Source organism: Coregonus lavaretus, assembly GCF_964263955.1.
Source record: "Coregonus lavaretus genome assembly, contig: HAP1_SCAFFOLD_1948, whole genome shotgun sequence".
Classification (NCBI taxonomy): Eukaryota; Metazoa; Chordata; class Actinopteri; order Salmoniformes; family Salmonidae; genus Coregonus; species Coregonus lavaretus.
Window position 1 is genome coordinate 53,485 of NW_028164056.1, and position 17,657 is coordinate 71,141.

At 45.6% G+C, this 17,657-nt stretch overlaps 1 protein-coding gene across 1 annotated transcript in view; it reads right to left on the reverse strand.

Moving 5' to 3' along the window:
• Positions 1-17,657, reverse strand: part of LOC311117500 (glutamate receptor-interacting protein 2-like) — a gene marked incomplete at both ends in the record, with an annotated part of 81,208 nt that overhangs the window by 50,990 nt on the left and 12,561 nt on the right. The window lies entirely within an intron of this gene.

Sequence of the window (17,657 nt, forward strand, 5' to 3'; positions counted from 1 at the left end):
TTGCAATTACAGAGATCATACATTTCCTGTAGGTCTTGACCAGGTTTGCACACACTGCAGCAGGGATTTTGGCCCACTCCTCCATACAGACCTTCTCCAGATCCTTCAGGTTTCGGGGCTGTCGCTGGGCAATACGGACTTTCAGCTCCCTCCAAAGATTTTCTATTGGGTTCAGGTCTGGAGACTGGCTAGGCCACTCCAGGACCTTGAGATGCTTCTTACGGAGCGACTCCTTAGTTGCCCTGGCTGTGTGTTTCGTGTCGTTGTCATGCTGGAAGACCCAGCCACGACCCATCTTCAATGCTCTTACTGAGGGAAGGAGGTTGTTGGCCAAGATCTCACGATACATGGCCCCATCCATCCTCCCCTCAATACGGTGCAGTCGTCCTGTCCCCTTTGCAGAAAAGCATCCCCAAAGAATGATGTTTACACCTCCATGATTCACGGTTGGGTTGGTGTTCTTGGGGTTGTACTCATCCTTCTTCTTCCTCCAAACACGGCGAATGGAGTTTAGACCAAAAAGCTCTATTTTTGTCTCATCAGACCACATGACCTTCTCCCATTCCTCCTCTGGATCATCCAGATGGTCATTGGCAAACTTCAGATGGGCCTGGACATGCGCTGGCTTGAGCAGGGGGACCTTGCGTGTGCTGCAGGATTTTAATCCATGACGGCGTAGTGTGTTACTAATGGTTTTCTTTGAGACTGTGGTCCCAGCTCTCTTCAGGTCATTGACCAGGTCCTGCCGTGTAGTTCTGGGCTGATCCCTCACCTTCCTCATGATCATTGATGCCCCACGAGGTGAGATCTTGCATGGAGCCCCAGACCGAGGGTGATTGACCGTCATCTTGAACTTCTTCCATTTTCTAATAATTGCGCCAACAGTTGTTGCCTTCTCACCAAGCTGCTTGCCTATTGTCCTGTAGCCCATCCCAGCCTTGTGCAGGTCTACAATTTTATCCCTGATGTCCTTACACAGCTCTCTGGTCTTGGCCATTGTGGAGAGGTTGGAGTCTATTTGATTGAGTGTGTGGACAGGTGTCTTTTATACAGGTAACGAGTTCAAACAGGTGCAGTTAATACAGGTACTGAGTGGAGAACAGGAGGGCTTCTTAAAGAAAAACTAACAGGTCTGTGAGAGCTGGAATTCTTACTGGTTGATAGGTGATCAAATACTTATGTCATGCAATAAAATGCAAATTAATTACTTAAAAATCATACAATGTGATTTTCTGGATTTTTGTTTTAGATTCCGTCTCTCACAGTTGAAGTGTACCTATGATAAAAATTACAGACCTCTACATGCTTTGTAAGTAGGAAAACCTGCAAAATCGGCAGTGTATCAAATACTTGTTCTCCCCACTGTAGATGACCAGATGGTGGATGGCACTGCACTATAGGTGTTGCTATTTCAACATGCTTGGGGTGAGAAATTGGGTTTATGGTATTATGATATTGCGGTAATGTATCATGTTGCCAGTGTGGTTGCTGTTTCACATATTGGAAGTCTCCAGGAGACCCAAATGCAAATGCAAACAGATGAGATGTTTGGAGAAATTAGTCACATTCCGAGAGAAAAATTTACACATTTAAAATCCAACTAACAAAGAGTAAATTATAAACATCTGAAATGAAAGATTCCATATCGAATTTGTCATTTATGCATAAAAACCTATTTTGACCAGATAGATTTTTCTCATTTGGATGCATTTTCAGACACTACTCTTTTCAGACTAATTCTCAGACACTACTTTCTTCAGATTAAATCTCCGACACTACTTTCTTCAGATTAATCCTCCGACACTACTCTCTTCAGATTAAATCTCCGACACTACTCTCTTCAGATTAAATCTCCGACACTATTCTCTTCAGATTAAACCTCAGACTGAACCTGCGACACTACTCTCTTCAGATTAAACCTCCGACACTACTCTCTTCAGAATAAACCTCAGACACTATTCTCTTCAGATTAAACCTCAGACTGAACCTACGACACTACTCTCTTCAGATTAATCCTACGACACTACTCTCTTCAGATTAATCCTCCGACACTACTCTCTTCAGATTAATCCTCTGACACTACTCTCTTCAGATTAAACCTCAGACACTACTCTCTTCAAATTAAACCTCAGACACTACTCTCTTCAGATTAATCCTACGACACTACTCTCTTCAGATTAATCCTCCGACACTACTCTCTTCAGATTAATCCTCTGACACTACTCTCTTCAGATTAAACCTCTGACGCTACTCTCTTCAGATTAATCCTCTGACACTACTCTCTTCAGATTAAACCTCCGACACTACTCTCTTCAGATTAATCCTCTGACACTACTCTCTTCAGATTAATCCTCTGACACTACTCTCTTCAGATTAATCCTCCGACATTACACTTTTCAGATTAAACATCCGACACTACTCTCTTCAGATTAAACATCCGACACTACTCTCTTCAGATTAATCCTCCGACATTACACTTTTCAGATTAAACATCCGACACTACTCTCTTCAGATTAAACCTCCGACACTACTCTCTTCAGATTAATCCTCCAACACTACTCTCTTCAGATTAAACCTCAGACACTACTCTCTTCAGATTAATTCTCCAACACTACTCTCTTCAGATTAAACCGCCGACACTACTCTCTTCAGATTAAACCTCCGACACTACTCTCTTCAGATTAAACCTCCGACACTACTCTCTTCAGATTAAACCGCCGACACTACTCTCTTCAGATTAAACCTCAAACTGAACCTACGACACTACTCTCTTCAGATTAAACCTCCGACACTACTCTCTTCAGATTAAACCGCCAACACTACTCTCTTCAGATTAAACCTCAGACTGAACCTACGACACTACTCTCTTCAGATTAAACCTCAGACACTACTCTCTTCAGATTAAACCTCTGACACTTCTCTCTTCAGATTAATCCTCCGACACTACTCTTTTCAGATTAATCCTCTGACACTACTCTCTTCAGATTAATCCTCCGACACTACTCTCTTCAGATTAATCCTCCGACACTACTCTTTTCAGATTAATCCTCTGACACTACTCTCTTCAGATTAATCCTCCGACACTACTCTCTTCAGATTAATTCTCCAACACTACTCTCTTCAGATTAATCCTCTGACACTACTCTCTTCAGATTAATCCTCTGACACTACTCTCTTCAGATTAATCCTCTGACACTACTCTCTTCAGATTAATCCTCTGACACTACTCTCTTCAGATTAATCCTCAGACACTACTCTCTTCAGATTAATCCTCTGACACTACTCTCTTCAGATTAATCCTCTGACACTACTCTCTTCAGATTAATCCTCTGACACTACTCTTTTCAGATTAATCCTCTGACACTACTCTCTTCAGATTAATCCTCCGACACTACTCTCTTCAGATTAATTCTCCAACACTACTCTCTTCAGATTAATCCTCTGACACTACTCTCTTCAGATTAATCCTCTGACACTACTCTCTTCAGATTAATCCTCAGACACTACTCTCTTCAGATTAATCCTCTGACACTACTCTTTTCAGATTAATCCTCTGACACTACTCTCTTCAGATTAATCCTCCGACACTACTCTCTTCAGATTAATTCTCCAACACTACTCTCTTCAGATTAATCCTCTGACACTACTCTCTTCAGATTAATCCTCTGACACTACTCTCTTCAGATTAATCCTCTGACACTACTCTCTTCAGATTAATCCTCTGACACTACTCTTTTCAGATTAATCCTCTGACACTACTCTCTTCAGATTAATCCTCCGACACTACTCTCTTCAGATTAATCCTCCGACACTACTCTTTTCAGATTAATCCTCTGACACTACTCTCTTCAGATTAATCCTCCGACACTACTCTCTTCAGATTAATTCTCCAACACTACTCTCTTCAGATTAATCCTCTGACACTACTCTCTTCAGATTAATCCTCTGACACTACTCTCTTCAGATTAATCCTCAGACACTACTCTCTTCAGATTAATCCTCTGACACTACTCTCTTCAGATTAATCCTCTGACACTACTCTTTTCAGATTAATCCTCTGACACTACTCTTTTCAGATTAATCCTCTGACACTACTCTCTTCAGATTAATCCTCCGACACTACTCTCTTCAGATTAATTCTCCAACACTACTCTCTTCAGATTAATCCTCTGACACTACTCTCTTCAGATTAATCCTCTGACACTACTCTCTTCAGATTAATCCTCTGACACTACTCTTTTCAGATTAATCCTCTGACACTACTCTCTTCAGATTAATCCTCCGACACTACTCTCTTCAGATTAATCCTCCGACACTACTCTTTTCAGATTAATCCTCTGACACTACTCTCTTCAGATTAATCCTCCGACACTACTCTCTTCAGATTAATTCTCCAACACTACTCTCTTCAGATTAATCCTCTGACACTACTCTCTTCAGATTAATCCTCTGACACTACTCTCTTCAGATTAATCCTCAGACACTACTCTCTTCAGATTAATCCTCTGACACTACTCTCTTCAGATTAATCCTCTGACACTACTCTTTTCAGATTAATCCTCTGACACTACTCTTTTCAGATTAATCCTCTGACACTACTCTCTTCAGATTAATCCTCCGACACTACTCTCTTCAGATTAATTCTCCAACACTACTCTCTTCAGATTAATCCTCTGACACTACTCTCTTCAGATGAATCCTCTGACACTACTCTCTTCAGATTAATCCTCTGACACTACTCTCTTCAGATTAATCCTCTGACACTACTCTTTTCAGATTAATCCTCTGACACTACTCTCTTCAGATTAAACCTCAGACACTACTCTCTTCAGATTAAACCTCAGACACTACTCTCTTCAGATTAATCCTCTGACACTACTCTCTTCAGATTAAACCTCAGACACTACTCTCTTCAGATTAAACCTCAGACACTACTCTCTTCAGATTAATCCTCTGACACTACTCTCTTCAGTTTGTCACATTCTCTCACAGCTGTCTGTATCTGTGTTCTGAAGTGAAGTGCTACATGAGGACACATTATTGTGAGTGTCGAGAAGAGGATTCATTATACATGTAATGCCACAGTCTTCATTTCCTCTAAACTCGATCCATAAACTAATACCGTGCTGCTGAGGGGCCTGTCATCAATAATTGTCGCTGGAGTTTTGTTCCTTTTGCCTACCTCAGCTATCTATGTCCCGACGCCCACAGGAACACACACACACACACACACTTAATGTATTCCAACAGCCCCTGTCATCACACCAGAAATTAGACAACACAATGATCTCTCTTTGTCACAGTCAGGGGAAGAGTGTTCCTCTCTCTCTGCTCCCAGCTTTAGATTCAGCATTGTTGTATTGTTAATCTATAGCCTTCAGAGAGAAAGAAAGTGACAAAGGGACAAAGCCAGTGTTTATCTGGTGCTAGCTAGTGCAGTCAAGTACGGCTGGCGGCTTTTGTTCTTCCTCGCACGTGTGCCTCCATTAACACAGACAGACGACTCTAATCACTTCAATTGTGCTAGCGTCACCTGTTTGAGCAGTGTGTGTGTGTGTGTGTGTGTGTGTGTGTTTACCAGTGGGTTGTGTGTGTGTGTGTGTGTGTGTTTACCAGTGGGTTGTGTGTGTGTGTGTGTGTGTGTGTTTACCAGTGGGTTGTGTGCGTGTGTGTGTTTACCAGTGGGTTGTGTGCGTGTGTGTGTTTACCAGTGGGTTGTGTGTGTTTACCAGTGGGTTGTGTGCGTGTGTGTGTTTACCAGTGGGTTGTGTGTGTGTGTGTGTGTGTGTGTGTTTACCAGTGGGTTGTGTGTGTATGTGTGTTTACCAGTGTGTTGTGTGTGTGTGTGTGTGTTTACCAGTGGGTTGTGTGCGTGTGTGTGTTTACCAGTGGGTTGTGTGCGTGTGTGTGTTTACCAGTGGGTTGTGTGTGTTTACCAGTGGGTTGTGTGCGTGTGTGTGTTTACCAGTGGGTTGTGTGTGTTTACCAGTGGGTTGTGTGTGTTTACCAGTGGGTTGTGTGCGTGTGTGTGTTTACCAGTGGGTTGTGTGTGTTTACCAGTGGGTTGTGTGCGTGTGTGTGTTTACCAGTGGGTTGTGTGTGTGTGTGTGTGTGTGTGTGTGTTTACCAGTGGGTTGTGTGTGTATGTGTGTTTACCAGTGTGTTGTGTGTGTGTGTGTGTGTGTGTGTTTACCAGTGGGTTGTGTGTGTGTGTGGGTGTGTGTGTCTGTGAGCTGCAGTGGAGGCTGGTGGGAGGAGTTATAGGAGGATGGGCTCATTGTAATGGCTGTAATGGAAGTTATGGAACTGAGTCAAGTATGTGGTTTCCATGGTTTCCATATGTTTGATGTGTTTGACTCCGTTCCATTTATTCCATTCCAGCCATTAACATGAGCCCGTCCTCCTATAGCGCCTCCCACCAGCCTCCTCTGGAGTGCTGGGAGCTACACTTGTTTCAGCAGTACGTGTTCCTATTACCACTCCCTATTTAGTGCACTTCTTTTGACCAGGGTCCCATAGAGCTCTGGTCAAAAGTAGTGCACTATATAGGGAATAGGGTGCCATTTGGGACATTTTCCTGTATGTCTGGGTAGGAAGTAGAAATTAAAAAACTGCCATGTCGGGAGACGTGACAAGAGTAGGGCTGTCCCCCGACTAAATAAAATCTTGGTCGACAGAGAGTCATCTGTTCTTTGGACCACTCCATTGGTCGACATATATAAAACGTGTATTTTTCCATATATAGACGCACCCTTTGTTCTAATATAATCAACTATATGTAGGCTACTTTGTCTGATGCTTTAAGCACTGCGATTAAAAATGAAGACTCACAAATGACTAAAGAGGGAGCCAGAGATCAAGATAGCCTAACCAGAAGAAAGAAAACTGTTCCCGACCCAACCCTCCTCCTCTCGCTGCCCGTTGCTGCTGGCCTTCACAGATTCTAACGTTACGCTCCTCAAGTTGCCTGTAATAGGCTACACCAGCAGTCGGCAACCTTTTCCATTTGGAGTGCCAAGTTATCGTACCATTTCTACTGATCTGCAAGCCAGTTATGATGTTCATATGCAAATTTTTGTGGAACAGTTTAATTTCATTTATAGTAAAGTCTTCATATCTCAAAATCAATGTCAAGTGGTTAATCAAAATTTCTATCTAAATGAAAATGATACAAATCTAAAAGTAACTTCTATTGCCATTGCCAATATGTAAAAATAGCTTACGTAAAGCCAACAAATAAAAGCATTGCAACCCGCAGGTAGAAAAGATCCTGATAAAAAATAAATATCCTATAAATCACATTGGCTATGCATGGCCTGTCTGCAAAGAACTTGAAACATTGTATCAACTATTAACTTGGGTCTCGCCTGAAGCTTGCACGAGCAAACAAGCAACCTTGTATAAATGATTCTGGGCCCTCAGAGTTTCCGGCACCAGTGAGCTCTGGACAGACAGACACAGCTGTAGGCTATATTTGCAAGGGATAAGAAGTAATCAGGTAGGCCTATTTTATGACGTTTCCACCAGATCAGAGCATGACATTATTTTTCCTCTTTCATGCTGAGTGGTTATCGAAAGGGAAAGAGCTGGAAAGAGTTTTCAAATAGGCTACGTTGAGGAACTTTTGTCCTTCTCAACGGATATAAAAACAGACTTCGTTTACTTGCTTTTTGAGGCAAAGCAAAAATTACTTTGAGAAGCTCCACAGCGACAATCAGAAATAGTATCAGAACCCCAAATGGGCACATTTATAGGCCTACATTTGCGGGCAGGCCAGGTAGCCTAGGCCTACTTCTATGTATAATCAGGTGCGTGTCCTTACACAAGATTGACAGGAGCGCTCCAAACAAAAGACAATGAATGAATTGACAACTCGTAAATGGAATGAAATTAACCAAAACTTTTTTTCTCACAAGTGTAGCCTAGGTTGTGCGCTCTGCAAACAACGTGTCCACTCCTACAATGACAACGGTAAGACTGTAATAATAATATATTGAATGCATGAAGAGAAATTACCGTAACCATACAAACAGTGTAGATGATGAATGATGGTAATTAACAGTAAATGTACTGCTGGTGATACTGGTGTGCATCCGCAATGGATTAGTCCGCTCAGACAGGCCTGAATCAGACAGGTGTCTGGATTAGTACACTCAGACAGGCCTGAATCAGACAGGTGTCTGGATTAGTCCACTCAGACAGGCCTGAATCAGACAGGTGTCTGGATTAGTCCACTCAGACAGGCCTGAATCAGACAGGTGTCTGGATTAGTCCACTCAGACAGGCCTGAATCAGACAGGTGTCTGGATTAGTCCACTCAGACAGGCCTGAATCAGACAGGTGTCTGGATTAGTCCACTCAGACAGGCCTGAATCAGACAGGTGTCTGGATTAGTCCGCTCAGACAGGCCTGAATCAGACAGGTGTCTGGATTAGTCCACTCAGACAGGCCTGAATCAGACAGGTGTCTGGATTAGTACACTCAGACAGGCCTGAATCAGACAGGTGTCTGGATTAGTCCACTCAGACAGGCCTGAATCAGACAGGTGTCTGGATTAGTCCACTCAGACAGGCCTGAATCAGACAGGTGTCTGAATTAGCCCACTCAGACAGGTCTGAATCAGACAGGTGTCTGGATTAGTCCACTCAGACAGGCCTGAATCAGACAGGTGTCTGGATTAGTACACTCAGACAGGCCTGAATCAGACTGGTGTCTGGATTAGTCCACTCAGACAGGCCTGAATCAGACAGGTGTCTGGATTAGTCCACTCAGACAGGCCTGAATTAGACAGGTGTCTGGATTAGTCCACTCAGACAGGCCTGAATCAGACAGGTGTCTGGATTAGTCCACTCAGACCTGAATCAGACAGGTGTCTGGATTAGTCCACTCAGACAGGCCTGAATCAGACAGGTGTCTGGATTAGTCCACTCAGACAGGCCTGAATCAGACAGGTGTCTGGATTAGTCCACTCAGACAGGCCTGAATCAGACAGGTGTCTGGATTAGTACACTCAGACAGGCCTGAATCAGACAGGTGTCTGGATTAGTACACTCAGACAGGCCTGAATCAGACTGGTGTCTGGATTAGTCCACTCAGACAGGCCTGAATCAGACAGGTGTCTGGATTAGTCCGCTCAGACAGGCCTGAATCAGACAGGTGTCTGGATTAGTCCACTCAGACAGGCCTGAATCAGACAGGTGTCTGGATTAGTACACTCAGACAGGCCTGAATCAGACAGGTGTCTGGATTAGTCCACTCAGACAGGCCTGAATCAGACAGGTGTCTGGATTAGTCCACTCAGACAGGCCTGAATCAGACAGGTGTCTGAATTAGCCCACTCAGACAGGTCTGAATCAGACAGGTGTCTGGATTAGTCCACTCAGACAGGCCTGAATCAGACAGGTGTCTGGATTAGTCCACTCAGACAGACCTGAATCAGACAGGTGTCTGGATTAGTCCACGCAGACAGGCCTGAATCAGACAGGTGTCTGGATTAGTCCACTCAGACAGGCCTGAATCAGACAGGTGTCTGGATTAGTCCACTCAGACAGGCCTGAATCAGACAGGTGTCTGGATTAGTCCACTCAGACAGGCCTGAATCAGACAGGTGTCTGGATTAGTCCACTCAGACCGGCCTGAATCAGACAGGTGTCTGTATTAGTCCACTCAGACAGGCCTGAATCAGACAGGTGTCTGGATTAGTCCACTCAGACAGGCCTGAATCAGACAGGTGTCTGGATTAGTCCACTCAGACAGGCCTGAATCAGACAGGTGTCTGGATTAGTCCACTCAGACAGGCCTGAATCAGACAGGTGTCTGGATTAGTACACTCAGACAGGCCTGAATCAGACAGGTGTCTGGATTAGTCCACTCAGACAGGCCTGAATCAGACAGGCGTCTGGATTAGTCCACTCAGACAGGCCTGAATCAGACAGGTGTCTGGATTAGTCCACTCAGACAGACCTGAATCAGACAGGTGTCTGGATTAGTCCACTCAGACCGGCCTGAATCAGACAGGTGTCTGGATTAGTACACTCAGACAGGCCTGAATCAGACTGGTGTCTGGATTAGTCCACTCAGACAGGCCTGAATCAGACAGGTGTCTGGATTAGTCCACTCAGACAGGCCTGAATCAGACAGGTGTCTGGATTAGTCCACTCAGACCGGCCTGAATCAGACAGGTGTCTGGATTAGTACACTCAGACAGGCCTGAATCAGACAGGTGTCTGGATTAGTCCACTCAGACAGGCCTGAATCAGAAAGGTGTCTGGATTAGTACACTCAGACAGGCCTGAATCAGACAGGTGTCTGGATTAGTCCACTCAGACAGGCCTGAATCAGACAGGCGTCTGGATTAGTCCACTCAGACAGGCCTGAATCAGACAGGTGTCTGGATTAGTCCACTCAGACAGGCCTGAATCAGACAGGTGTCTGGATTAGTCCACTCAGACAGGCCTGAATCAGACAGGTGTCTGGATTAGTCCACTCAGACAGGCCTGAATCAGACAGGTGTCTGGATTAGTCCACTCAGACAGGCCTGAATCAGACAGGTGTCTGGATTAGTCCACGCAGACAGGCCTGAATCAGACAGGTGTCTGGATTAGTCCACTCAGACAGGCCTGAATCAGACAGGTGTCTGGATTAGTCCACTCAGACCGGCCTGAATCAGACAGGTGTCTGGATTAGTCCACTCAGACAGGCCTGAATCAGACAGGTGTCTGGATTAGTCCACTCAGACAGGCCTGAATCAGACAGGTGTCTGGATTAGTCCACTCAGACAGGCCTGAATCAGACAGGTGTCTGGATTAGTCCACTCAGACAGGCCTGAATCAGACAGGTGTCTGGATTAGTACACTCAGACAGGCCTGAATCAGACAGGTGTCTGGATTAGTCCACTCAGACAGGCCTGAATCAGACAGGCGTCTGGATTAGTCCACTCAGACAGGCCTGAATCAGACAGGTGTCTGGATTAGTCCACTCAGACAGGCCTGAATCAGACAGGTGTCTGGATTAGTCCACTCAGACCGGCCTGAATCAGACAGGTGTCTGGATTAGTCCACTCAGACAGGCCTGAATCAGACAGGTGTCTGGATTAGTCCACTCAGACAGGCCTGAATCAGACAGGTGTCTGGATTCGTCCGCTCAGACAGACCTGAATCAGACAGGTGTCTGGATTAGTCCACTCAGACCTGAATCAGACAGGTGTCTGGATTAGTCCACTCAGACAACCTGAATCAGACAGGTGTCTGGAATAGTCCACTCAGACAGGTCTGAATCAGACAGGTGTCTGGATTAGTCCACTCAGACAGGCCTGAATCAGACAGGTGTCTGGATTAGTCCACTCAGACAGGCCTGAATCAGACAGGTGTCTGGATTAGTCCACTCAGACCTGAATCAGACAGGTGTCTGGATTAGTCCACTCAGACAGGCCTGAATCAGACAGGTGTCTGGATTAGTCCACTCAGACAGGCCTGAATCAGACAGGTGTCTGGATTAGTCCACTCAGACAGGCCTGAATCAGACAGGTGTCTGGATTAGTACGCTCAGACAGGCCTGAATCAGACAGGTGTCTGGATTAGTCCGCTCAGACAGGCCTAAATCAGACAGGTGTCTGGATTAGTCTGCTCAGACAGGCATGAATCAGACAGGTGTCTGGATTAGTACGCTCAGACAGGCCTGAATCAGACAGGTGTCTGGATTAGTCCACTCAGACAGGCCTGAATCAGACAGGTGTCTGGATTAGTCCGCTCAGACAGGCCTGAATCAGACAGGTGTCTGGATTAGTCCACTCAGACAGGCCTGAATCAGACAGGTGTCTGGATTAGTCCACTCAGACAGGCCTGAATCAGACAGGTGTCTGGATTAGTCCACTCAGACAGGCCTGAATCAGACAGGTGTCTGGATTAGTCCACTCAGACAGGCCTGAATCAGACAGGTGTCTGGATTAGTCCACTCAGACAGGCCTGAATCAGACAGGTGTCTGGATTAGTCCACTCAGACAGGCCTGAATCAGACAGGTGTCTGGATTAGTCTGCTCAGACAGGCCTAAATCAGACAGGTGTCTGGATTAGTCCACTCAGACAGGCCTGAATCAGACAGGTGTCTGGATTAGTACACTCAGACAGGCCTGAATCAGACAGGTGTCTGGATTAGTACACTCAGACAGGCCTGAATCAGACAGGTGTCTGGATTAGTCCACTCAGACAGACCTGAATCAGACAGGTGTCTGGATTAGTCCACTCAGACAGGCCTGAATCAGACAGGTGTCTCGTGTGCCTTAAATGATTTTTTATATATTTGCCACTGCTCGACTAAAACAATCTTGGTTGACCAACAGCCTATCGACCAAACATTCGACCGGTCGACTAAATGGGGTCATCCCTAGGCAAGAGTAATCTGTGTGACCTCAGGCTGGGAGGGCTTCAGAGTCGGTGTCAACAGATCAACCCATCTACAGTATATTAATACACTACACACTACATTTACATTTACATTTTAGTCATTTAGCAGACGCTCTTATCCAGAGCGACTTACAGGAGCAATTAGGGTTAAGTGCCTTGCTCAAGGGCACATTTACGTCATTTAGCAGACGCTCTTATCCAGAGCGACTTACAAATTGGTGCATTCACCCTATAGCCAGTGGGATAACCACTTTACAATATATATATATATACTTTTTTTGGGGGGGTGGGGTAAGGGGGGGTAGAAGGATTACTTTATCCTATCCCAGGTATTCCTTAAAGAGGTGGGGTTTCAAATGTCTCCGGAAGGTGATGAGTGACTCCGCTGTCCTGGCGTCGTGAGGGAGCTTGTTCCACCATTGGGGTGCCAGAGCAGCGAACAGTTTTGACTGGGCTGAGCGGGAACTATGCTTCCGCAGAGGAAGGGGAGCCAGCAGGCCAGAGGTGGATGAACGCAATGCCCTCGTTTGGGTGTAGGGACTGATCAGAGCCTGAAGGTACGGAGGTGCCGTTCCCCTCACTGCTCCATAGGCAAGCACCATGGTCTTGTAACAGATGCGAGCTTCAACTGGAAGCCAGTGGAGTGTGCGGAGGAGGGGGGTGACGTGAGAGAACTTGGGAAGGTTGAACACCAGACGGGCTGCGGCATTCTGGATGAGTTGTAGGGGTTTAATGGCACAGGCAGGGAGCCCAGCCAACAGTGAGTTGCAGTAATCCAGACGGGAGATGACAAGTGCCTGGATTAGGACCTGTGCCGCTTCCTGTGTAAGGCAGGGTCGTACTCTCCGAATGTTGTAGAGCATGAACCTGCAGGATCGGGTCACCGCCTTGATGTTAGCGGAGAACGACAGGGTGTTGTCCAGGGTCACGCCAAGGCTCTTCGCACTCTGGGAGGAGGACACAACGGAGTTGTCAACCGTGATGGCGAGATCATGGAACGGGCAGTCCTTCCCCGGGAGGAAGAGCAGCTCCGTCTTGCCAGGGTTCAGCTTGAGGTGGTGATCCGTCATCCATACTGATATGTCTGCCAGACATGCAGAGATGCGATTCGCCACTACTCTCTCCCTGCATCTGTCTGCCCTCTCTGTTGCTGCTGACCCAGTTGTCTCTACACCACAGGTGGCTGCTGAGGGGAGGACGGCTCTTAACAATGTCCGGAACGGTGCAACTGGAAACCATGTGTTTGATGTATTTGATACCATTCCACTTATCCCACTCCAGTCATTAACACGAGCCCGACCTCCCCAATTAAAGTGCCCCCACCCTCCTGTGATCTACACAAATAATGGGAATAAAGTATAGTAATTGTAAATCACCAGTTGAGATTTATTAAGTTTTACCTCAGAACACAAGAGCCAACCAGAAGAGTTAGTCAACAAAAAAAGCTCCTCTTTCCTCTCCTCTCCTCTCCTCTCTTCTCTTCTCTTCTCCCCTCCCCTCCCCTCCCCTCCCCTCCCCTCCCCTCCCCTCCCCTCCCCTCCCCTCCTCTCCTCTCTCCTCTTCCCTCCCTCCTCTCCTCTCCTGTCCTCTCTCCTCTTCTCTCCTCTCCTCTCCTCTCCTCTCCTCTCCTCTCCTCTCCTCTCCTCTCCTCTCCTCTCCTCTCCTCTCATGTCCTCTCTCCTCCTCTCCTCTCCTCTCCTCTCCTCTCCTCTCCTCTCCTCTCCTCTCCTCTCCTCCTCTCCTGTCCTCTCTCCTCCTCTCCTTACTCCTCTCCTCTCCAAAATCTCCTCTCCTCTTCTTAAGTCCCCTCTCCTCCTCTCCTCATGTCCAATCTCTTCCTCTCCTCTCCTCTCCTCTCCTCTCCTCTCCTCTCCTCTCCTCTCCTCTCCTCTCCTCTCCTCTCCTCTCCTCTCCTCTCCTCTCCTCTCCTCTCCTCTCCTCTCCCTCCAAGCCCCTCAGCCGTATCAGCCTCTGCATGCTGTGATGAAGCACTCTACTTTGCACAGCTATAATCCAGATGCCGGAGGGCTTTAAAATCTTCCTAGTCACCTATCAAAGGAGAGGATATAGCCGTGACGCTAGACTAGCTACCTAACTTTGGAAGCTCAGTCATCAGTTTTTTTTTATGCTCGTCTTAACGTCATCGTTCCCCAAAAATCAGCTCACAAGCTCACAAAATCAGCTCACAAAATCAGCTTACAAGCATCAAAGTGGGTTACACATGGTAGGAGATGGAGCGCCGACATACTGCACTATGGAAATACATACTGCACTGTGGACTGACATACTGCACTGTGGAATAGTAAAACTATAATCACTGACCGTTCCCAAACCAATTTGAGAATAAGGTAAAATGTTGGCTTGGTTAAAAAAAAAACATATGTTGGGGGAAAATTATAATTGCTTGAAGTACCTTTTCAGTTACTTTCCTAACTAAACGTTGACAAAATGAATTTGGAAAAAATACACACGAGCAAAGTAGCAAAGCAACAATCCAAGTCGAATATTCACATCCAATCTGTGTAAGAACAGCTGGGAGAGAAAACAGCTTGTCTCATGTTCCCATACAACTCTATGCACAAGGACGACTTTTAACCATTTACACTGAAACTTTGACAAAAACACATTTACTTGAAGAACAGTGCAGTTTGTGTGTGTGTGTGTGTGTGATTCTGGGAACACATTCAGGTATTAATTAGCAGTCATCATACACACAGGGAGACAGACAATGGCAGAGTTGGCAGGGAGCACGGCTGCAGGTCCACCTCTACCCACAGAGACTAAATACACCTCCAAACCTGACAAACCACACAGGCACAAGCAAAAACATACACACTAACATACATAACACTACCATACGTAACATTAACATTAGAGTAGAGTAGAGTCTATATTCCGCTGAGCTAAAGACAGACACATACTGTTGTTTGGGGCATGCTTGTTCCACAGCATCACGTCTCTCTAAACTGATGCTCTCCTCTGGTGAGATTGAGGGATGAGAGGGAGAGAGAGATATGAGACAGAGGCATGTGAGTGGGTGTGCACTCACATACGCACTCGGCACGGTATGATGGAAGTGACCGAAGTTTGGCTGGACGTTTTTTCCCTCCACAGCAGTGTCAACATGGATTACTGTCTGTATCATAGCAGCTCTGTGTGTGTGTGTGTGTGTGTGTGTGTGTGTGTGTGTGTGAGAGAGAGAGAGAGAGAGATACGTTGCTGCTTCACTAACTGAGGAACTCACTGAGGAATAGTGTTTATACAACAGCTATCCTAGCAATTTATCATCTTACTCTGTTCAGCCTCTCTCTTGGGGATATAATGGCCATAGGAGGATTGTAGAGGTAAATATATCCTATAACCCCCAGGGTCTCTGGTATTATTGCTTAGTTAAACACAGTAACACATATTTCAGAACCCTTCATAGCCATTCACTATACAATTCCTGTGTTAAACTCTTGCTACCCTCTGGTCTGTCTGTCTGTCTTGATTGCTCCGGGTCGGGATTAATGTTCTAGGTGCCTGGGGCTCCAGGATGGGGTAAAACATTCCTGGTGCCCTGGGGGTATGAGGGGGTGCCAGGGGGTGCCACCATGTTTCATGGTTTGTTTACACAGCAGCCGTCATAACCTGCAAACAAGACGTAACACAGGTGGAGGATGAACCCACTCTGAACTGCTACTACGTTTCCCATGGAGCCATTCTAATGGCTCAGACCACATGTAACTCCACCAGCCCAGGGCCTCCACATCCGGCTTCTACACAATTGGCCCAGCGTCGTCCAGGGTAGGGGAGGGAATGGCCGGCAGGGATGTAGCTCAGTTGGTAGAGCATGGCGTTTGCAACGCCAGGGTTGTGGGTTCGATTCCCACGGGGGGCCAGTATGAAAAATAAATAAAAAATGCATGCACTCACTAACTGTAAGTCGCTCTGGATAAGAGCGTCTGCTAAATGACTTAAATGTAAATGTAAAAATGACTGATTTCCATATTTGAACTGTAACTCAGTAAAATATTTGAAATTGTTGCATGTTGTGTTTATATTTTTGTTCAGTATAATTTCACACATATAACAACAGATTAAATAAATGAAGTAAAGCTTTCTGTTTCATAGTTGTAGCAAATGCACACCACAAAGACAATGTATTGAACACTTGAATGTGGGTGTTTTTAGTGTGTTTTCGTTTAAAAGCAGTAACATAAACGAATGAAAATGCTATTGTGTTATTTGAAAAAAGTATTATAATGTTACCTTCATAAACACAAACAACATGTTATTATTTTAGCGATAGTATATTATGACATGTATTAATTCCACTGTCAGCATGTTGCATTCAGAATGCCTTCTCATTTAGATGGTAGGGGGGTCCCTCGAGGCCCTGGGGTTTTAGTGTTCAGTGTCATTCTACTCCATCTCTTCTGGAGTTACGAAACTGAGAACGCAAGCTGATATAAACAGTCAAGCAGTTATTAAGCCAGTGGAAGACAGAATTAATGCACTGTACGCCTACTGTGTACAATACAATAAAGATTAGAGTAGAGTCTATATTACTATACAATAAATATTAGAGTCTATATTACAATACAATAAAGAGTAGAGTAGAGTCTATATTACTATACAATAAAGATTAGAGTATAGTCTTTATTACAATACAATAAAGCAACTTCATTGCCCACTCCATTGTACAACGGAAATTAGTATTTTGTGCCGTCACATGATCCAACTTAGGGGACACCAGACTAACGTACCAGAGCTGGAAGCAGCACAGCATCAGGTTCAGTCATAAGGCAGTGCCCCCGGAGCAGGTCAGGGGTTAAATCCCTAACAGGTTAAGGCTTAAGTGCTCTGGCTCCAGGCTACACGTTACTGTGAGTGGGCTATTAACGGTCTACCTATGGCACACTGTATCTGGAGGACACTGTTTCTCCACTTCTCAGGATTTCGTCTCAAGTGTCTTGGCTCGTGGCCAGACTCCACACGCCAGTAGTGTCTACCTATGGCCCGGGATCAACAAACTATGGTTCAGCCTAGTTCAGCCTGTATATCGAGACTAGCGGTCTAGAACTGAGTGAATCCCTGTTAGCTATAGCTAACTTCTTCAGGGACCAGTCAGCAACAACCCAGGGACCATTGCCGGCCCACAGACCAGGGGTTGAACACTCACCCGTTGAACACAACTGTTTGTTTTATCCTGTTACACTCAAAAAGCCCAAATGACAAACAGATGTGTACCATAGTCTCAACATGAACCAAGAC